The 20,561-nt window shown below is 42.8% G+C and overlaps 1 long non-coding RNA gene across 2 annotated transcripts; it reads left to right on the top strand.

Annotated features, from left to right (window-relative positions):
• Positions 1-27: 27 nt before the first annotated feature.
• On the top strand, positions 28-19,114 carry LOC139706711 (uncharacterized). 2 transcript variants are annotated; one of them, XR_011708337.1, is made up of 5 exons: positions 28-111; positions 3,286-3,362; positions 5,651-5,815; positions 13,194-13,320; positions 18,553-19,114. It is a non-coding gene; the product is annotated as an uncharacterized lncRNA (long non-coding RNA). The 2 variants fall into 2 exon arrangements; XR_011708338.1 differs by lacking the exon at positions 13,194-13,320.
• The last annotated feature ends 1,447 nt before the right edge of the window (positions 19,115-20,561 follow it).

Here is a 20,561-nt window from a genome sequence, read left to right as displayed (position 1 = left end):
GGGAAGCCCTGAGTCCTTCAGGCCGCAGGCTGCACGCCGCCGGTGACCGATCGGATCCGCCGGCCTTCAGGCTCTTTCTGCTAGCAGCCCCTCCTGGGCGAGCAACGCCTGGTGAGCAGCCCTTTAGCACGAGGACAGTTACACGGTGACACTTCTCGATCGTAGTAGGATAGACCATCCCTGAGCTGGGGGTGTAGCTCGGTGGTAAAGCCCTTCCCTAGCATTAGTGAGGCCGTGGGTTCGAGCCCCAGGATGGGGGGCGGGGGGAACCGCAATCACTGCTCCCCTTGGCGGGGGTTTCCTGTGACAAGATGACCTGCTTTACTGCGTGGAGGGTAAGCGAGGAGATGGGCGCCCAGGCACGTCATGGGGGAAGTGGCGTCGCAGAGCACGTTCGGTTCACCCCGGGCGCTGCGTACTCCGGGGGGCGGCTCGCTGCCGCGGATTTCATTCTGGAAAATCCTGGGTTCTTTCTGCCCATTTCCGACTTGCGCAGGTTGGGGATAGGTGACCGACTCTGGGTAGCTCAGCAACAAGGGGTGTGTGGTGTCACTCTTCTCCGGGAGTCCCCTGTGAGTCTGGGGGCTGCGTGGTGATGGAACCTGAGCCCCTGCCCCGGGAGCGCTGCGCGGAGGGCCCGGCCTGCAAGACGCCGTCCTCCAGCAGCGCACTGCGGCGTCGCAGCCGCCGCTCCTCGCTCCTCTGCCACTGCCAGCACCCCGAATCGCGGCTCCTGGGCGGAGCTCGGCGTGCCAGGCCGCGGCGGGTCGCCTCCCGCGTTCCTCTGGGTCCCCGCCCCGGACGGGAGGGACGTGTGGCCGGCGCGGTACGACGCTGCCCCCTGGCGAGAGAACGTTCCACTAACTTCCCGGGTGCCCCAGGGAGGAGAGTCCGCCAACCGCCTTTCCTTCCAAATCATGTTTTTGGACGCTTACAAGCAAAATCCTTCCACTTGTGCTTTCCTTCATGCTTCACAGCGACGCTCACATAAAAAAAAAAAAATGCAAACAAGACCAAGGAACTACTTTATTGAGCTATAATTTATATAAAATAAATACCATAAATTGTTAGTATTGTATACAGTCTCATAACTTTTGGCTGATGTAAACACCAGATTGGCCGGTGCCCCGGTTCGAGAAGCGCATTACCAGACCCAAAACAGTCCCCTGCTCCTTTGCAGTCAGTCCTTCATCCCTCTTTACCTGGGCTCCAGTCATCCACTCTGATTTTTATTCCTGGGTCTGCCCCTCTGACAATTCCATATAAATAGGACCAAACAGTATGTGCTCTTTTGTTTGTGATATCGGCCCCTCTTTCTTTTTACTTTAGCACAATGCTTTTGAGATTCACCCATGTGGTTGTGTGTGTGTTGTATTTTCCTCTGACTTGTTCTTGAAATCCCCGTCTGGACACTGGTTATAAGCAGCCTTGTCTTGACAAGGCTCCAGGGAATTTGGTCTTGAGTGTCCATAGTGTGTTTTCCACCAGATACTTCTGTACACTCGGAGATGGCCTAATGCTTAAGAGTCTGACAGGTGACCCATGTCTGACCTGTGTCCAGTTTATTCCAAGGTAGATGGCTCTATGAGAGTCCTGGCCAGAGAAAAAGGTTCTGGGGTGTTACTGCAGTAAGGCCAGACAGAGCAGGCAATGCAATACAGCCCATGGAATAACAAAAGTTGTATATTACTTATAAACCATGAGAGGAGAGGGGCGCTGATGAGGGAGTTAGGTAGCTCATGGGGGCCTTGTCTCAGCCAGCAGCTGGGAAGCAGAGAGGGATGGATCTGTGGGCAGGAGCCTTTATTGAGATCCAAGGTGTTAGTCCCCAGCAGGTGTTCCAAGAGGGCTTCTACTTAGTTTGTTCAGAGCCAGCAGGCTTAGGTTCTATGCTGGGACTTAGGAGCAGTCACTATAGCAGATCTATGCAGTCCATGGAGGGTGTGGGGTTCGTGGGATGAACCCTGTAGCTTGTATCTCTCTGTCTTGTCAGTAGGGGGTTACCAGGAAGTGGTTACAGCAGAGAGGACAAGATATCTGGATTGACTGTATTGAGGAACTGGGGGGGAAAAAAACAGTTGTGCACTGTCAGAGGTGGCCAAGCCACGCTGGGGCAACATTAAGTTTCTCATAGTCACTGGAGTGGATGTCAGTAGATCCCTTCTTGTCATTGGTGAGTAGTTTGCCATTGTATGGGGACACCACAAGTTGTTTATCCATTCGAACACTGCGGACGCTGGGCTCTGAACCCCTCAAAGGTTCAGAGAAGGCATCCTCTCAAAACTCCAAAAAGGACCCTTGGATTCTTTCTAGTTGCAGGATATTGTGAATAAAATGGACTTACACATTCCATAAAAGCTTTTGTGTGGACTTATGTTTTCATTTCTCTTGGGTAAGTACCTAGAAGTGGATGGGCTCGCTGGTTGTGTGGTGAGTCTGTTTTTAATTTTATAGGAAGCTGTGAAATTGTTTTTCAAAGCAAGTCCACTATTTTATATCATCACCAGCAGTGCCTGAAAGTCCATGGCAGCCTGTGGTTTGACTTCGCATCTTAATGGAATCTTGCAAAGAACCAAATTTCTAGTTGTGACAGCATTCAATTTATTAAAACTTTTCCTTGCTGGCTCATACTTTTTGTCTTAAGAAATCTTTTTACCTTAATATTTTCTTCTAGAATTGAAGCACTTTTTGCTTTTTGTTCAAGTCTCTGATACATTTGAATTAACTTTTATGTATGGTTTGAGGTAAGGATCAAGACTCATTTTCCCCCATATGGATATTCATTTTCTTGAACCAAAGGTATTTGAAAAAACTACCTTTCCCCTTTGATTTATTTTCATACCATTATCAAAACCCCACTGTGTTTAGTCTAGAGGTAAGCAGGAAGGCCTCTAGACACCTAGGAAGGGGCACCAGTTAATCCAGGCCGAGATCCAATGGCAGTTTTGTTTGTGGGTTGAATGGTCTGGGTGTGGAGGGGTTGGGGGAAATGTGGGCTAGAAGCAAGCAACTTGGATGGAGTGAGGCCCTACCCCACTCAGGAGTGTGCACTTTATCCTGGGAGTGATGGGGGCTGCTGAAATGTTTTTGTCAGAATTATAGTTAGATTTGCAGTTTAGATAGTTTATGCTGGTTGCAAAGGAGGATTAGAGGAGGTCAGAATGGAGGCAGCCTGATCAGTGAGGAGGCTCTATTTCTTTTGGGGAGGTACTGGGACTTGAACCCAGAGGCACTCTACCACTGAACTACATCCCCAACTCTTTTTATTTTTTTATTTTGAGACAGAATTCTGCTAACTCACCCAGGCTGGCCTCGAATTTGAGATCCTCCTGCCTCAACCTCCCAAGTAGCTGGGATTATAGGTATGTGTCTCCATGTCTAGCTAAGGATGCCGTCTTTCCTTTCCTTTCTTTCTTTTTCTTTTTCTTTTCTTTTCTTTTTTTTTTTTTTTTTTTTTGCATGGGGGGATTGAACCCAATGGCACTTAACTATGGAGCCACATCCACAGCCCTTGTTTTTTTTTTGTTTGTTTGTTTGGTTTTTTTTGAGACAGGATCTCACTAAATTGCTTAGGACCTTACTAAATTGCTGAGGCTGGCCTTGAAATTGCAATTCTGCCACAGCCTCCCAAGTCATTGAATTATAGGTATGTGCTACCACGCCCTTCTCCAAAGAAGCTGTCTTGATAGTGTAATTGAGAGAAATGACAGGTAGAGAAATGTGTTTGTCCAGTTTGTTGCTAATAGCACAATACCACAGGCTAGGTAAATTATGAAGAAAAGAAGTTTCCTTTGGTTCACAGTCTGGTTTGAGGTTGATGGGCTGCATCTGATGATATTTTCTGCTGGCAGAATCTCCAGGAGGCACAGAGGATCTCGTGGTGAAAATCAGGGAGTACTTGTGCCCATATTCTCTAGTCTCTGTCCCTCTTCTTGTTCTTGATTTTTCTTCTTTTTTAAAAAATATTTTTCAGTTGTAGATGGACATAATATCTTTATTTATTCATTTATTTTTATGTGGTGCTGAGGATCAAACCCAGTGCCTCACACATGTGATGCGAGTGCTCTACCACTCAGCTACAGCCCCAGCCCTGTTCTTGGTTTTTCTTTGTACTCCTTTTCCTGAGATTGGGTCCTATTATGTTTCCCTCTAACTCCTGACCTCAAATGATCATCGTGCCTCAGCCTCCCAAATAGCAGCGACTATAGATGGATGCACACCACTGCTTCTGCTTCTGCCCACTTCTTATAAAGCCACCAATATTTAATCATAGAGGTTCCACACTGCTCACTATATCTAACCCTAACCACTTCCTAAGACCCCACCTCTAAGCACCACAGTCAGATTAAACTTACACCCCCTAATGCCTTATCATGGGGATTAAACTTGAACATGAGTTTTCAAAGGGGATAAACCATATTCAAACCATAGCAGGAAATTTCCTCTGGTTATCTTTTTAAAACTTTGACTGTTGTACCTTGTTTACATATTTAAAACAAATTCTGGGAAATTCAGTAGGTAGAAGCCACAGGACTTGGTGACTTTTGGAGTTAGAGGGAAGGAGGGATGTTCTGTCTGGGTGCTTTTCAGCCACCTCTCATGCTGGCTGTGCTGGCTGTCACAGCAGAGGCTCCCTTACATCCCTGGAGCCTCATTTTTCTCATTTAAAATAGAGATAATAATAGTGCCTGCCTGTTACCTCAGGATAGCTGTATTGTATACCTGTACAGAACTATTACCATAAATACAATAATAACATTTAATTATCTGTGCAAGTAGTGGGAGCTGTAGGAATCAGTTACTCTATTGTCACCACAGTCATCATGAATGAAATCAGCTGCTTTCCTGCTCTGACCACTGGGTGGCACCACAGATTGATTCTGTGGCTGCTCTACCTTCTTTTTATTTTTTGTAGATCAAAACCAGCAAGTTATTGGCAATTTCATATGATCATATGATTCTATCTAATGTTGAGAGTGTCTCCTGCCTTGAGATGTTTCCTTTCAGCTTTATCACAACTAAACACTGATCTATGCAATGGGTTCTTTGGCTGGGGCTCCTGACCAGCCATTAGAACTCTGTGCAGCTCAGAGGCCAGGCCTGTGTCCATGGTGAGGATGGCCAAAGCCTTGGAATCCTCCCAGTAGTTAGTGGGACTTGCTGCCAGAGGTTTGGAGTCAAGGGCCCATCTGTGCAGAGAGGAAAGAGCTAGAAAGACCATCTCAGAACTAAAGAACAGAGCCGGGTTCATTGGCGAGTGCCTATAATCCCAGTGGCTGGGGAGGCTGAGGCAGGAGGATCTCTAGTTCAAAGCCAGCCTCAGCAATTTAGTGAGGCCCTTAGCAACTCAGTGAGACCCTATCTCTAAATAAAATACAAAAAAAGTTCTGGGATTTGGCTCAGTCATTAAGTGCCCTCCCCCATTTAATCCCTGGTACCAAAAAAAAAAAAAAAAAAAAAGGAAAAAGAAGAAAAGGAAAGAAAAAAAGAATTGAAGGACAGAGGCTGGTGATCCCAAGGATCTGATTGCAGAAGTGTAGGCCTCCTATTGGACAGTGATAGAAATTTCTTTGCTGAGCCCAGGAAACTCTGAGGATACACCATGGTCAGGTGAGCGTGACCTTTTGTTCCTTGCTTCTTGTCCCCCTAGGCAGAGCTGATTTGAGGCCCCCAGCATTGTGAAAGAAGTTGAGAAACATCAAAAAGATCTCAGATCATTAACAGAATTGACTGGTGACCCTGGGAGTAGGAGTGACTGCTGGAAGGCTGGGTGAGGCCTCAGGCCCTACAGCTCCCGGTCCAAGCAGATCCTCAGGTAAAGAGCCCCTGTTTGATCTGAAGCTCAGCAAACCCCACATTAATTGTGTGTGTGTGTGGGGGGGTTCCTTTGGGTGCTTTGCCTGATCCTCTCCAGCAAAGGGCCTAGAATTTCTGTGTGTAACTTGGATGTATTAGGGGATGGGAGCACTTCATGAGCAACACTTACATATTTGTGCACTTATTTAATGTTCTTTTCAGAGAGAAGGGCTCAGATACAGTGGTCATTGTTTAGAAAAACATAATTCACAGATTTTTTTTTAAAAAATTTTATTTGTTTTAATTAATTATACATGAAAGTAGAATACATTTATGCACTTTGATATATCATACATAGATGGGATATAATTTCTCATTTTTCTAAGTGTACATGTTGTAGAATTATATTGGTCATGGAGTCACATAGATACATACAGTAATAATGTCTGTTTCATACTATCTTTCCTATCCCCACATCCCCTCCCCTCCCCTCCCATCACTTCCCTCTACCTAATCTAAAGTAACAGTATTCTTCCCTAGTGCCCCGGTCCACTCCCCCCACCTCCCCGCCTTATGGTGAATTAGCATCCACATATTAGAGAAAACATTCGGCCTTTGGTTTTGTGGGATTGGCTTATTTTGCTTAGCATGATATTCACACAGAGATTTTTTTTTAAAGTTACCTGCCAGAAATATAAGTATATATTGGGAAACTGATATAACTTATCGTATTAATATATCAAAAGAGAAAAATGATATGGCTATCTCTGCAGATATATATTTTTATATCTCTACAGATTGTCCCCCCCACCCTCAGTCATATCACATTTTGAGAAAGTTCATGTACCCAAGTGGGGCACGGTGGTGCACACCTATAATCCTAGCTACTAGGGAGGCTGAGGCAGGAGGATTCCAAGTTCAAGCCCAGCCCGGGCAATTTGGAGAGATCCTATCTCAAAACAAAAAGTACAAACTTATGGGGGTGAAGTTTAGTGGTAGATCACTTGCCTAGCAGGGGTTCAGTCCTCAGTACCACAAAAAAGTCCATTTACTCTAAGTTAATGTATGAATTTAACAAGAGTTCAATAGAAATAACAGGATGTTTTGGCAACTAAACAAATAAGAATATTCAGGACAAATGAGAGGGGAACAGGTTTACCAAAGATCTAATAGAGCTATAATAAGTAAACCAGAGTGGTACTAGCATAGGAATAGACAACTCGATAGAATATAATAGAAAATACAGAAATAGATTCAAGTACAAAGGAACTTAGTATATGATAAAGTTGAAATTTCAAATCAGTGGAGAAAACCCAATAAATCAATTATAAAACTGTTACATAAGCTGTCTGAATAAAACAGGATGGTCATCAATACCTCATACTTTACAGCAAAATAATTCCCATGTGGACCAAATATGCAAATGTTAAAAAGTGAAACCACAAAATACAAATGAAGCAATGAAAGAATTTAAAAAATTAGTTTTGGAGCTAGAAAGGCATGGCTAATTCTAGCACAGTACCCAGATTCCTTAAAATAAAAGGAGGAAATTAACTAGGTAAACAAATTGACTATGGCAAAAGATACCATATCAAAGACAAAGATAAAAACATTAGGAAAGAAAGACTGCATCCACAGATTCATACAAAAGCTCACTGTGATACCATTTCACCACTGGTCTATAAAAATTATAGTCTGATAATTAGTTACCAGGGAGATGGGTACTTTTTTTTTTAATAGTGGTAACTGGGAATTAAACCCAGGCGCTCACACACACTGGGCATAGCACTCTACCACTGAGCTACATACCCAGCCCTTAAGCTGGGGTTAAGAATAGTTTCTCTTGACATATCATATTTCATACATTAGATTCAAGTTGGTTATGAACTCCCAATTTTACCCCAAATACAGATTGCAGAATCACATCAGTTACACACCCACGTTTTTACATAATGCCATATTAGTAACTGTTGTATTCAAGAGCTTTATAATGTTTTTTTTAACAACCAATAAAAAAAAATTAAAAAAAATAAAAATAAAAATAAAATAAAAACACACACACACACACACACAAAAAAAAGAATAGTTTCTTTCTTTTTTTCTTTTTGTGATGGATGCTTTCTTATGTTGCATGGTAAACTGGTAAAGCAATTTGCTACTGTCTATGCAAATACTGTTATTATTTTAAAAGACAATGCTTATTTTCTTTATATACATTATTTCCATTTCTTACTCAGCATTCCCTCCTTTATCTTGTGTCTTGCAATGCTCTTCTGAGCTCACTGTTTCCTTCCTTTAGTGCAGGTTTCTTGGTGGTAAACTCCCGTTTCATTCCCCTCAATCCTGAAAGACTGTCTCACAGGTTCATAATTCCAGGCAGACAGCTATTTCCCATCAGCACTGACAAGATCATACTTTCATCTCCTGTTCCTGCTGCTAAGCAGCCTGTGTCTAATTATCTGTCTCGAGTAAATGACCTGTCCTTTCTCTCTGGCTGGCTTTAAGATCTTATCTTTGTCTTTTGTTTCTCAGTTTTACTGAGATGTTGCCTGCATCTTGTGGATTTATCATGAATTTCTTTTTATATATCCTGCTTGATATACATGATTGTTACGAAACCTCTAATATCATGTTTTTCACTAGTTTAAATTTTTTCATCGCCGTTATCTCTTTAAATATTTTATTTTCTATTCTCTCTATTCTGCATTTTGAGGATCTAATTATACACACACACACACACACACACACACACACCTTAATTATTGCTTCCTTTGTGTTTTCCCTCTATTCAGTTCTCAGTGTTTTGCCATTGATAGTCTGTTAACTACTAATTCCTCAATTCTCTCTTCATCTGTGCCTAATTGGTATTTTATTGAAAGATTTTTTTTTTCATTTCAAAAGCTTTTCTTTGTCTCTGCAGTCCTGATAATCTCTCATTGCCTGATAATCTCTTCTACTTACATGAATCATTAATATATGTATTTTAAAGGTTTTTTAGTGGGAGGAGGGTGTACGGAGGATTGAACCCAAGGGATCAATGAGCCACACCCTCAGTCCTTTTTATTTTTTGTTTTGAGATAGGGTCTCACCAAGTTGTCTAGGCTGATTTTAACTTGTGATCCTCCTGCCTCAGCCTCCTGAGTAGCTGGAATTACAGCTCTATGCCATCACACCTGGCCAGCTTTATCTTGGTATATATATAGGTGTGGTGCTGGGGACAGAACCCAAAGCCTAGTGCATGCTAAGCACACACTCTACTACTGAGTGACATCCCTGCCCCTTAAGTTTTTTGTTATTTGTTTGTTTGTTTGTTTTTGGTACCAGGGATTGAACTCAGGGGCACTCAACCACTGAGCCACATCCCCAGCCCTGTTTTATATTTTATTTAGAGACAGGGTCTCACTGAGTTATTAAGCACCTTGCCGTTGCTGAGGCTAGCTTTGAACTCCCAATCCTCCTGTCTCAGCCTCCCCAGCCACTGGGATTATAAGCATGTGCCACTGCACCCAGCTCCCTTAAGTTTTTATTTTGAAATAGTTGTAGGTTTGCAGAAAAATTGTAAAGGTGATACAGGTAGCACAGCTTCTGTCATGATAAAGCCTATTAACTGTGGGCTGTTTATCAAAACTAAGAAATTAACATTGGCATAACACTATCAACCAGTGTTCTGATTCAGATTTTACCAGTTTTCCCGCTAATGTCCACTCGTACCAAGTTTTCTCCAGGATACCATGATGTACTCAGTCATCATGACTCCTTAGATTTCTGCAATTGGTGGTGGTATCTCAGTTTTTCCTTATTTTTCATGACCTTGGTTTTTGAAGAATACTTGACCAAATGTTTCACAGAATATCTCTCAGTTTGCATTTCTCTAAGGTCTTCTCATGGTTACTCTCAGGCTATAGATTTGGAGGACAAACACCACAGAGGTAAAGTGCCCTCCCCAGGACATTGTATCAGGAAGTACATGATGTCAACACAATTTATTATTGATTAATTAATCTTCTTCATTTGGCTAAGGCAATGTCTGTCAGGATTTTCCACTAAAGTTATTATTTTCCCCCTTTCAGATTCTATTTGTTATTATTAATGCAACCTATACTCAAGAGGCAAGTAATTAAGATCCCCATTCTGGAGGGAGAAGTATCAAAGAATTTGTGAACGTATGTTAAAACCAGTACTGTAATTAATATAATATTTTAGAAAACATACTTTGACTCTATCCAAACATCCTGACTCTCCTTAGAGCTTTGCTCACTCATTTTAGCACTTATCTGTGGATCTCACCTAAGGGAATTATTACTATAATTATTTTGTTGGTTTCTTCTTCATTTTTTTACTCCAAATTATTCTGTGAGGTAGATTTGTCTCTTTATTTCCATTTATTGATTCAATTATCCAGGGGCACTTTACCATTGAGCCTCATCCCCAGCTGCTTTTTTATATTTATTTAGTGACAGGGTCTTGCTAAGTTGCTTAGAGCCTCACTAAGTTGCTAAGGCTGGCTTTGAACTCGAGATCCTCTTGTCTCTGCTGGGATTACAGGCATGTGCCTCGGTGCCTGGCCATTTTCCATGATTTTTAAAAAAATCTTTCAAACCGCAGAAGAAAGTTAAGCCTTTTAATCAAATCCAAGAAAGAAAAAAAATTAACAAAACATATGGTAAGTATAATATATGATAAAAATAAGTTTTAGTGTGACAGCATTAAAAATAATTATAAATAAAATGTCATTCACTATAATATACAAAAAGTCAGTAAATATCTAGACAGAAACTCTTAGTCTTAATACTTAGACTATAGGGAGCACACCTAAAATGACAGGAAAAGATTGAAAAGATAGAATAAAAAGATATATCAGGCAAATATAAACCAAAGAAAGTCAGAGTAGCAATTTTAATAGCTAATAATAGCTGGGCACAGTGGCATATTCTTGTATCCCCAGCTACTCTGGAGGCTGAGGCAGGAGGATTGCTGGAGCCCAGGAATTTGAGGCCGGTCTGGGCAACATGGAAGACTCCATCTTAAAGGAAAACTAAAAAACCCTAATAAAATATAATTTAAGGTAAAACCCAACGTATTGACAAAGAAGGACATAAGATATGGTAAAATGGTCACAAACATGTAGGTACCTAACAGTAGTCTTAAAATATGTAAAACAACAACTTCAGCCATAAAAGGAATGAAATCTATCACTTGCAACAGTGAGGATGGAATTGGGGGAAATTATGTTTAAGTGACATAAGCCAGGCACAGAAAAAAAGCATGCTGTATGTTTTCACATCTGTGCCAGCTAAAAAATATATCACAAAGAAGAAGAGAATAGAACAGCAGTCCTCAGCCTCAGAAGTGTGTGGGTGGAGGGCTGAAGAGAGGAGGGTTGACAGGTAAGAGGTGCAGCTGTCCAGGAGGAATAACTTCTTAATGTTCTGGAGCACCGTGGAATAGCTATGGCTGCCAACAATTAACTGAATATTTCAAAATAATAGAGAAGATTGTGGGTGTTACCCATACAAAGAAATGGTAAATGGTCAAGAATGGTGTGGCACATACCTCTAATCCCGCATCTCAGGAAACTGAGGCAGGAAGATCACAAGTTTGAGCCAACCTCATCTATTTTAGTGAGATTCTGTCTCAAAATAACTTAGGGTGTAGCTCAGTGATAAAGCACTTGGGATAAATTCCCATACCCAAAAAAAGAAATGAAGATAAATGTCTAATCAGATATGCTAATTAGATAAATGTCTCATCAGATATGCTAGTTACCATGATCTGATGAGTACACATGGTATACATGCATTGAAATGTCACATTGTACACATAAATATGTACAATCACTATCTACCAATTAAAAATAAAAAAATATTACAGGGCTGGGGATGTGGCTCAAGCGGTAGCGCGCTCGCCTGGCATGCACATGGCTCTGGGTTCGATCCTCAGCACCACATACAAATAAAGATGTTGTACGGGGTAAAAATGGGAATTCATAACCCACTTGAATCAAATGTATGAAATATGATATGTCAAGAGCTTTGTAATGTTTTGAATAACTAATAAAAAAAGAAAATAAAAATAAAGATGTTGTGTTCACCGAAAACTAAAAAATAAATATTAAAAAATTCTCTCTCTCTCTCTCTCTCTCTTTCTGTCTTTAAAAATATATATATATATATTACAGAAAATTAGCATTTGAAACCAACCACTTAGCATACAGGAACACATTATCATTTTTAACATTTACTTTGTTCTTTTATGTATTTCATTTTTTCCTATAGTGAACATGTCCTTTGTAATTGAGAAGTTTTTTTCATTGTTAATTCATAAAATAAAACCTCATAATCTTAAAATATATGTAAAATCTTAAAGTGTGGCTCAGTGGTAGAGCACTTGTCTAGCTAGCATGGTGATCCTTGAAAATCTGGGTTCAATCCCAATCACTGCAAAAATAATAATAAAAGGAAAGACAAAAGAAAAACAAATATATAATATATATGAACATATATGAAATACAAATATATATATATGAAAGATATATACAGCAAGCTTCTTTCTGTGCCTGGCTTATGTATGTCACTTAACATAATTTTCCCCAATTCCATCCTCAATGTTGCAAATGATAGATTTCATTCCTTTTATGGATGAAATTGTTGTTTTACATATTTTAAGACTATTGTGTATACACACACACACACACACACTATACACACACACACACACTCTTGATAGAGCTACAGGAAGAAACAACTCGATAATTTTAGTTAAAATAGAAAACAAGAAAGAAAGAAAAAGAAAAGGTATAGATGATCTGATAAATTTAGTTAGTGATTTTTGAGGGTGTATCAAGTGTATCAAGAGATGGCAGCACCTGATTGTACAACTCTCAGATGTGAAAATCAGGATGAAATCGTCTATGAATTAGAAATACATGCAATTATGAATTGATTTTTAAAACGTAAGTGGTCAGGGCTGGGGTTATGGCTTAGTGGTAGAGCCGTTGCCTAGCTCGTGTGAGGCACTGGGTTCGATCCTCAGCACCACATAATAAGTAAAAAACAAAATTGTTATGTCCATCTACAACTAAAAATAATTTTAAGAAACATAGTATTAGATAAAAAATAAAATGAGAAAGAGAATGCAATTTATTTGCATAGGATCATGTATATCAGTTGAAGACACATTCACATGAAAACACACAAGTTTCACAGGTATGCAAGGGTGACACTAAACAATAGAATGGATGCCTGGGGAGGTGGAGAGGACAGGAAGTGGGCCCAGGGGTGAAGGAAGGGCCTTGTAGGGTGCTGCTCTGATAAACTCTGAACTGCAACAGATAATACGCTTGGCCTGTACACCCGCCTTGCGGTTTCAATCATGATTATAATCTTTCTTATCAGCAGAAAGGTTGTCCCTGTGATGGTCGGTGTCATGTGGCCAGCACACAGCAAAATCTCCGTGGAAACTGCAAGCACCTGGGCCCCAGGCAGCTCTGGATGCAGGTGCTGCACATTCTCACTCAGGAACAAGGTCTGTGTCCTCCCAGCCCAGGAAAAGCCCCCTCAAAACCAGAACTTCTGTCTTAGGGAGCCCCAAGCCACTGAGCTGGAGTCACGAAGATTCAGACCCAGTTCAGCTTGGGTTCCTGGATTTCTCAGAATGTAGACTTGAAATCCCTGATATCAAACTTCCCCAGGTGGTTCCAAGGCTGGGCACGATCTCTCTTTTTGGCTCCTTTTCCTTCCCACTTCCCACTCACACAAACACGTCTCCACTGGGAGCAAGTCCAGGCCTGATGGGACACACAAAATCTCAAAGAGAAAATAGTCCCAAATGACAACCTTCAGGGCATTGAGATGAGGAGACTTAAAAATGTAGACACTGCACAAAGAAGATCTACATATAGTTGGTGCCATATGAAAAGATGTCCAACATCATTAATCATTAGGGATAGATATATCAAAATCACAATGAGAAATGCCCTCCTGTCTATTAGGAAGGCTACTACAAAAAGGGAAATCACAGAGGCTGGGGGTGCAGCTCAGAGACAGAGCATTCGCCCAGCATGTTCAAGGCCCTGGGTCCCATCGCCAGCACTGCAAAAATAGAAACAGAAAACAAATATTGATTAGAATGTGGAGAAATCAAAACCCTTGTGTAGTTGGTGGGAATGTAAAATGCTGTAACTGTTGTGTAAAATGGTGTGGTGATTCCTCAAAAAATTAAATATAGACTTACCATAGAATCCAGCAATTCTATTTCTGGGTATATACACAAAGACTTCAAAGGAGGGATTTGAACAGATATCTATCTGTACACTTGTGTACACAGCAGCATTTAAGAGGTGGAAGCAGGGCTGGGGATATGGCTTAGTGGTAGAGTGCTTGCCTAGCATGTGTGAGACACTGGATTTGATTCTTAGCACTGCATATAAATAGATAAATAAAATAAAGGTCCAACTAAAAAAGTATTTTAAAAAAAGAGGTAGAAGCAACTCAAGTGTACAAGATGAAAGGATAGAGAAGGCATGGTCTATCCCTGCAAAGGAATATTATTCAGCCTTAAAAAGGAAGGAGATTCTGATGCATGCTACAACATGAGTAAACCTTGGGGACATCATGTTAAGTGAAATAGGTCGGTCATGAAAAGACGAATACTATATGATCATCATGTGAGGTACCTAGAGTTGTCATTATTATAGAGGCAGAAAGTGGAATGGTGTTGTCCAGGGCTAAGGGGAGGGGAAAGCAGTGGGTCAGAGTTTCAAATGGGGATGAGAAAGTTCTGGAGATGGATAGCAGTTATGATTGTACAACAATATCAATGTACTTAATGCCACAGAACTGTACCCTTAAAAAGGTTGAAATAGTCAATTTTAGGGTGGATTGTAGCTCAGTGGTAGAGCACTTGCCTAGCATGTGTGAGACACTAGGTTCAATTCTCAGCACCACATAAAAATAAATAAATAAATTTAAAAAATGAAGATCCATTGACAACTAAATTTTTTAAATTAAAAAAATAGTAAATTTTATACCACAATTTAAAAAAAAAAAACTAAGGCTGCTTAAGGGGAGACTGCAAAGCAGACATATGTCATTCATTGCACCCTCTAACCAACACCTTGATGAGATCTCAGAAGAAATGGAGTTTGGCGTGGAAAGAGGGAGGCTGATTTTTAAAAAGTTCCTCAGGCCGGGGCTGTGACTCAGTGATGCAGCACTTGCCTAGCATGTGGGAGGCCTTGGGTACCCTCCCCAGCACTGGGGATGGTGGTGGTGGAAATGTTCTTCATCCTCTGATGGAAATGGAGGTGGCACAAAAGAGTGAGGGCTTCCAAACTTTTGAGTCCTGAAGCCTCTGTGGGTGAGGATGTTTCCTGTCATCTTCTGCACAGGATCCAGCTCCTCTGTCCTGCAGGAAAAGACGTCTGGACATGAGGGTGTACATGCTCACACATGTACTCAGGACCATTGCACACACATGGGTTCCTGCCCACACACTCGCACAGGGCTGGTGTCTTTGATGAAAGAAATAACTAAACAAGCCATTAGCAGGTCCTTAGCTGGAGCAGGTGGCCCTTTTCAGTCCTGCAGGTCACTCCTTCTCAGCCAGACCCATGCTGTGCTGTAGGGCCAGAGACCCCTCAGCCAGGAGGGCTGAAGGCAGTCAGCACCACTCTGGATCCTGGAACCCTGGCAAGAGGGGAAAGGGACCTCCCTCCCTACCAAGGCTCAGCCAGGCAGCGGTGCAGGCTGAAGAGCAGTGCTGGGGAATTCTGTTCTCTCAAAGATAAGCTTAGTGCCCAGCCTGTCTCTAACATCTGCATGGCCAGCACTTCTGCTATCAGTGACCAACCTCACCCCCACAAGTGCTGCTCAGGCCTCCTGCTCAGGGGGCCTCCTGACTAGTGGCCCTGAGATGAAAATGGAGATCAGCAGCAGAGGAGATAAAGGCAATTGTACCTGGACTTTGGTCAGGCTGTCCTGGAGATGGCAGGCAGGTGGCCCAGCTAGACCTGTGGTGAATGTTGACTTCCCAGCATGGCCTGGTGCAGATTTTCCATCACCATGCTCTGGGATTGACTGTGCCAGCTTCCAAATCCCTGTAAGTCCCTCCATCTTGGAGCCTCGATTCCGAATCCTGGAGGACAGGTAATACTGATCACGTTCCCGAGATGTTGATAGCTGGAGTATAAAAAGCAATCTCCTTGGGAGGTGCCACGTGCCTTTGCTTCCTTTCCAGTCTACGATGACTGAACTGGGTTCTGGGAGGCAACACTCCTAGGGCCACATGCTGGAGCACTTGGGGTCAGAAAGGAAGGCCGTGAGGGAGTGGGAGTGGGGCCTGAGCACGCCCCGGGGCACTGAGCCCCATGCACACAGCCTGGCGTTGGGAAAGCTGACTCTCCCCCCTACCAGCTGTGCCACAGCTGGCACCAGGGAGAACTCAAGCTGGTCCATCTGCAGATCAGAACTGTCTGTCCCTGCCCTGTTCCCTGTTTGCAGAGGGAAGGCAAGTGGAGGGTCAGAGCTCACCTGGGGCTGGGATAGGGCTCCAGTTTCTCAGGCAAACACCATCTATTTGATAGTTTAGTATTGGCAGGGGTAGGAACCAAGGGGATGCCACAGAGACTCGGGGCATTCTGTACCCAGCCCTGATCCATTTTAAAATAGTAAACTGTTATGGGTTGACTGGTGTCCCCCTAAGAATCATATTTTGAAGGTCTAACACCCACTACCTAAGAACATGACCTTAGAAATAGGGTTATTGCAGATGTAATTAGTTGAGCCGAGGTCCTTTAGGGTGGGCCCAAATCCAACATGACTGGTGTCCTTAGAAAAAGGAGAAATGTTGACACATGTACACACACCCATGAAGTAGCCATGTATAAAATAAAGGCAGAGACTGAGGTGATGGCTCTGCAAGTCAAGGAATTAGCCCTGTTAATGCATGGGCTTTAGTCAGCTGGATTTTTATGTAAATTTTAAAAATTTATATATGACAGCAGAATGCATTACAATTCTTATTACACATATAGAACACAACTGTTCATATCTCTGGTTATATACATAGTATATTCACACCAATTCATGTCTTCACACATGTACTTTGGATAGTTAATGATCATCACATTCCACCATCATTAATTACCCCAGGTCCCCTCCCTTCCCCCTCCAACTCCTCTGCCCTATCTAGAGTTCTTCTATTCCTCCCATGCTCCCTATCCCTATCCCACTATGAATCAGCCTCCTTATATCAAAGAAAACATCCAGCACTTGGTTTTTGGGGATTGGCTAATTTCACTTAGCATTATCTTCTCTAATTCCATCCATTTACCTGCAGATGTCATGATTTTATTCTCTTTTATTGCTGAATAATATTCCATTGTGTATATATGCCACATTTTTTTTTTATCCATTCATCTATTGAAGGTTATCTAGATTGGTTCCACAGTTTAGCTATTGTGAATTGTTCTGCTATAAAGAAACATTGATGGGGCTGTGTCCATGTAGTATGCTGTTTTTAAGTCCTTTGGGTATAGAGGGATAACTGGGTCAAATGGTGGTCCATTCCCAATTTTCCAAGAAATCTCCATACTGATTTCTATATTGGCTGCACCAATTTGCAGTCCCACCAGCAGTGTATGTGTGTACTTTTTTCCCCACATCCTCGCCAACACTTATTGTTGTTTGTATGCATAACAGCTGCCATTCCATCAGCTGGATTTTTGCGACCTCACTGTTGGCTGGCCATGGAATCTCTGGCAGAGAGATTACATAGGAGTTGCTGTGGTGCACCATCCAGAGCCCCTGCAGGGGGCTGCCCCTCCAGGACTGAGGCCCTCATTCTCCCAGATGCTGGGTGTGTTGGTAGTGATGGGGCCCAGCTGTGTTTCTCTCCGAGACTTGCACTCAACTGAAGAGAGCCACCTTGCCTAATCACAGGCTACCCCTAGACCATTGCAAATGGAGGCTTGATGTAGGGATATAAAGGCCGGGTCCTGGTGCCTTGAGGCAGGATAACTCTGCTGCATCGAGTTTTGCTCCTATCCCAAGATCTGTCTCAGTGCGTTTTCTGTGCAAACGAACCTATGACAGTTGGTACCAGGAAAGATCCTGGGAACAGAAAGTAAAGTGGGATTTTGGCATTGGGTCACTTTTTGGCCAACTGGCAATGAGGACCTCAGGCACACAGCTGTGGCACAACTGTTAAAAGTTTTCCAGGTGGTGAATTGGGCTGGGAACCTGGTAGAAGGGAAGGCACTAGAGTGTGCTGGTCCCTGTACCCTGTGTCCTTATGTTAGAGTGGGGAACCAGAGTCTGGGTTCAGTTTTAGAGCCATGTTGGTGAAGTCCCCATCTACAGAGAGTCCTGTCCCCTGTGGCCTTGGTTTCCTACAAGATGAGGGAGTGGGATGCATTGATTGGAAAAGCCAATTCACTGAGGTTCCTCCTGGCTCCAGCATCCTGCAGGAGACTATGAACCAGGGAGAAGGGGGTGGGGGTGGGGGTGGAAGCACCATGCATCCAAGAATGTGAATAAGCTGAGTGTGAAGGGTGGGGGTGGAGGGGCCTGGAGGAGACATTCTGTGTCTGCATCTTGCCTGAGCAGTCTGTTTGATCCTGTGCCCAGTTCCCCTGGCTCCTCTCAACAGATGCCTGGGCACCTGTAGCTGATTTAACTGAGCGTGGATTTCAGTCCACTGATGTGAGGATGGCCTCAGCCTCCTAGACTTCTCTTTCTTTGTTCCCTGTCTTCCCAGAGCCTGGCAGAAGTCATGAGCTCAGGACCACAGACATCGCAGATGTTGGAGACCAGCTTCTTGAAGGTCACACGGCTGGCAACAGAGACACATCCACAGCTGGGATCCAGTAGTTCCAAGCTTGGGCTTCTCCCACAACCTGCTGGGCCTCCTCATTGAGGGAACACGGAATTGCTCAGCCAAAGTTGAGAAGAGATAATGGGGACCATGATTGGGACAGTGGAAGATTTTATTTTTGTTTGCTTGTTTGTTTACCTATTCCAAAATGAAAACGATTAACTATTTTATGGGTATGAATGTATTTTTGCAGTACTGGGGATTGAACCCAGGTACCCTCTACCAATGAGCGACACCCCCAAACCTTTGTATTTCTTTTGAGACAGAGTCTCACTGAGTTGCTGTGTTTGACCTTGAACTTGTGATCTTCCTGTCTCTCAGCCTCCTGAGTTGCTGGGATTATAGGCATGTGCCACTGCGCCTGGCAATTAACTATGAAGATTTTTTAAAAATTCAAAATATATAGTTTAAAGAAACTAAAAATAAAGTTTAAAGAAAGTAGAAACTGCCCTTAAATTCCACCAACTGGAGAGAGCTACTGTTAACAGTTTTGTGAACAGATTTCCAGACGGCTCTGTGAGTGTGTGTGTGTGTGTGAGAGAGAGAGAGAGAGGGAAAGGGAGAGAGAGAGAGAGAGAGATTTTATGGTAATGGGACCATATACTGTTTCATAACCTGCTCTTTTTATTCAACAATCTGTCAAAGGAATCTTTCTACCTCAGTAAATATAACTCTACCCTCCATTTAATGGTTTCAAACTATCCATTGCAAATGAAAGTATAAACCGTCTTTCATTTGTCCAGCCTGATGGTGGGGGCATATAGAATGTTTCCAGTATTTTATTGTTCTCAAAACTTCGGGGTGAACATACTCACACCTCTATCTTGGCCATTTTTCCAACCTCTGTTGTAGGTCCAATTTTGGTTCATTTTTCTTAAAAAAAAAAAAAAATTCCTGTAGCAAAAGAGGTCACTGTGTTGCCCCATTTAATTGCAGAACCTTGATTCCCAGGACACTTGAGGCTTCTCCCCAGGGGTTGGTGGCCTTCCTTCCCAGTGGTGCCACACATGTCCAGGGGGCAGCTTTTTCCCTGGGGCAGTCTGGATAAGGGGCCGGGAGGAGACCTCACCCCATGCTGTAAAATTTCCAAGTTCAAATCCAAAGATGTGACTAGTTGTCCCCATGGATTCATCTGCTCCGCTTCCTGCTGGAGTCTAGTGGGTCTTGCTAATGGCCTGCCACTCTGCAAGGGACTTGACTTTCCTTATAGGGTGTCACTGGGCCAGGCAGAAGACTGAAGAAATGAGCCAGAGGTACGTGGGCCTGAAAGAATCCCAGCCGGTGTGGGACCTGGGCTTGGTGCTGGGTTGATCCACTCACTAGTTATTTTATTGAGGTCAAGGAAGGCAAGGTCACAGTTGCTGGAGAGGAATGCACAGTCAGATAATCATAAGTGCGACAATCCACTCACTTTGGAAGTGGGGAAGGGGAGGGGAACACCGATGGTCCTAGAGGTTGTCATTCTCTTCGTTGGACTTTAGTCTATACCTTAGCCAGGCAAGGCTTGTTTAATTAATTTATTTATTTTGTACTGGGGATTGAACCCAGAGGCACTTACCACTGAGCTACATCCCCAGCCTTTTTTATTTTTTATTTTAGATAGAGCCTTGCTAAGATACTGAGGCTGGATTTGAACTTGTATTCCTCCTACCTTAGTCTCCCAGGTCATTGAGATTACAGGTGAATGCCACCATGCCTTGACCTTGTTTAAAATTTTTTAAAGACAGACTTGTCTATTTAAAGAGCAGTTACAGATTCACAGCAAAATGAAGCAGCTTTCCCACCTGGCTTCTGTTTTCACACATGCACAGCCTCCCCCATTACCAACACCCCTACCAGAGTAGTGCCTTTGTTACAATTGATGACTCTATACTGACACATTGTTGTCACCC

The sequence above is a fragment of the Marmota flaviventris genome, chromosome 8, assembly GCF_047511675.1.
Source record: "Marmota flaviventris isolate mMarFla1 chromosome 8, mMarFla1.hap1, whole genome shotgun sequence".
NCBI lineage: Eukaryota > Metazoa > Chordata > Mammalia > Rodentia > Sciuridae > Marmota > Marmota flaviventris.
This window is presented reverse-complemented; position numbering and strand designations above follow the sequence as displayed.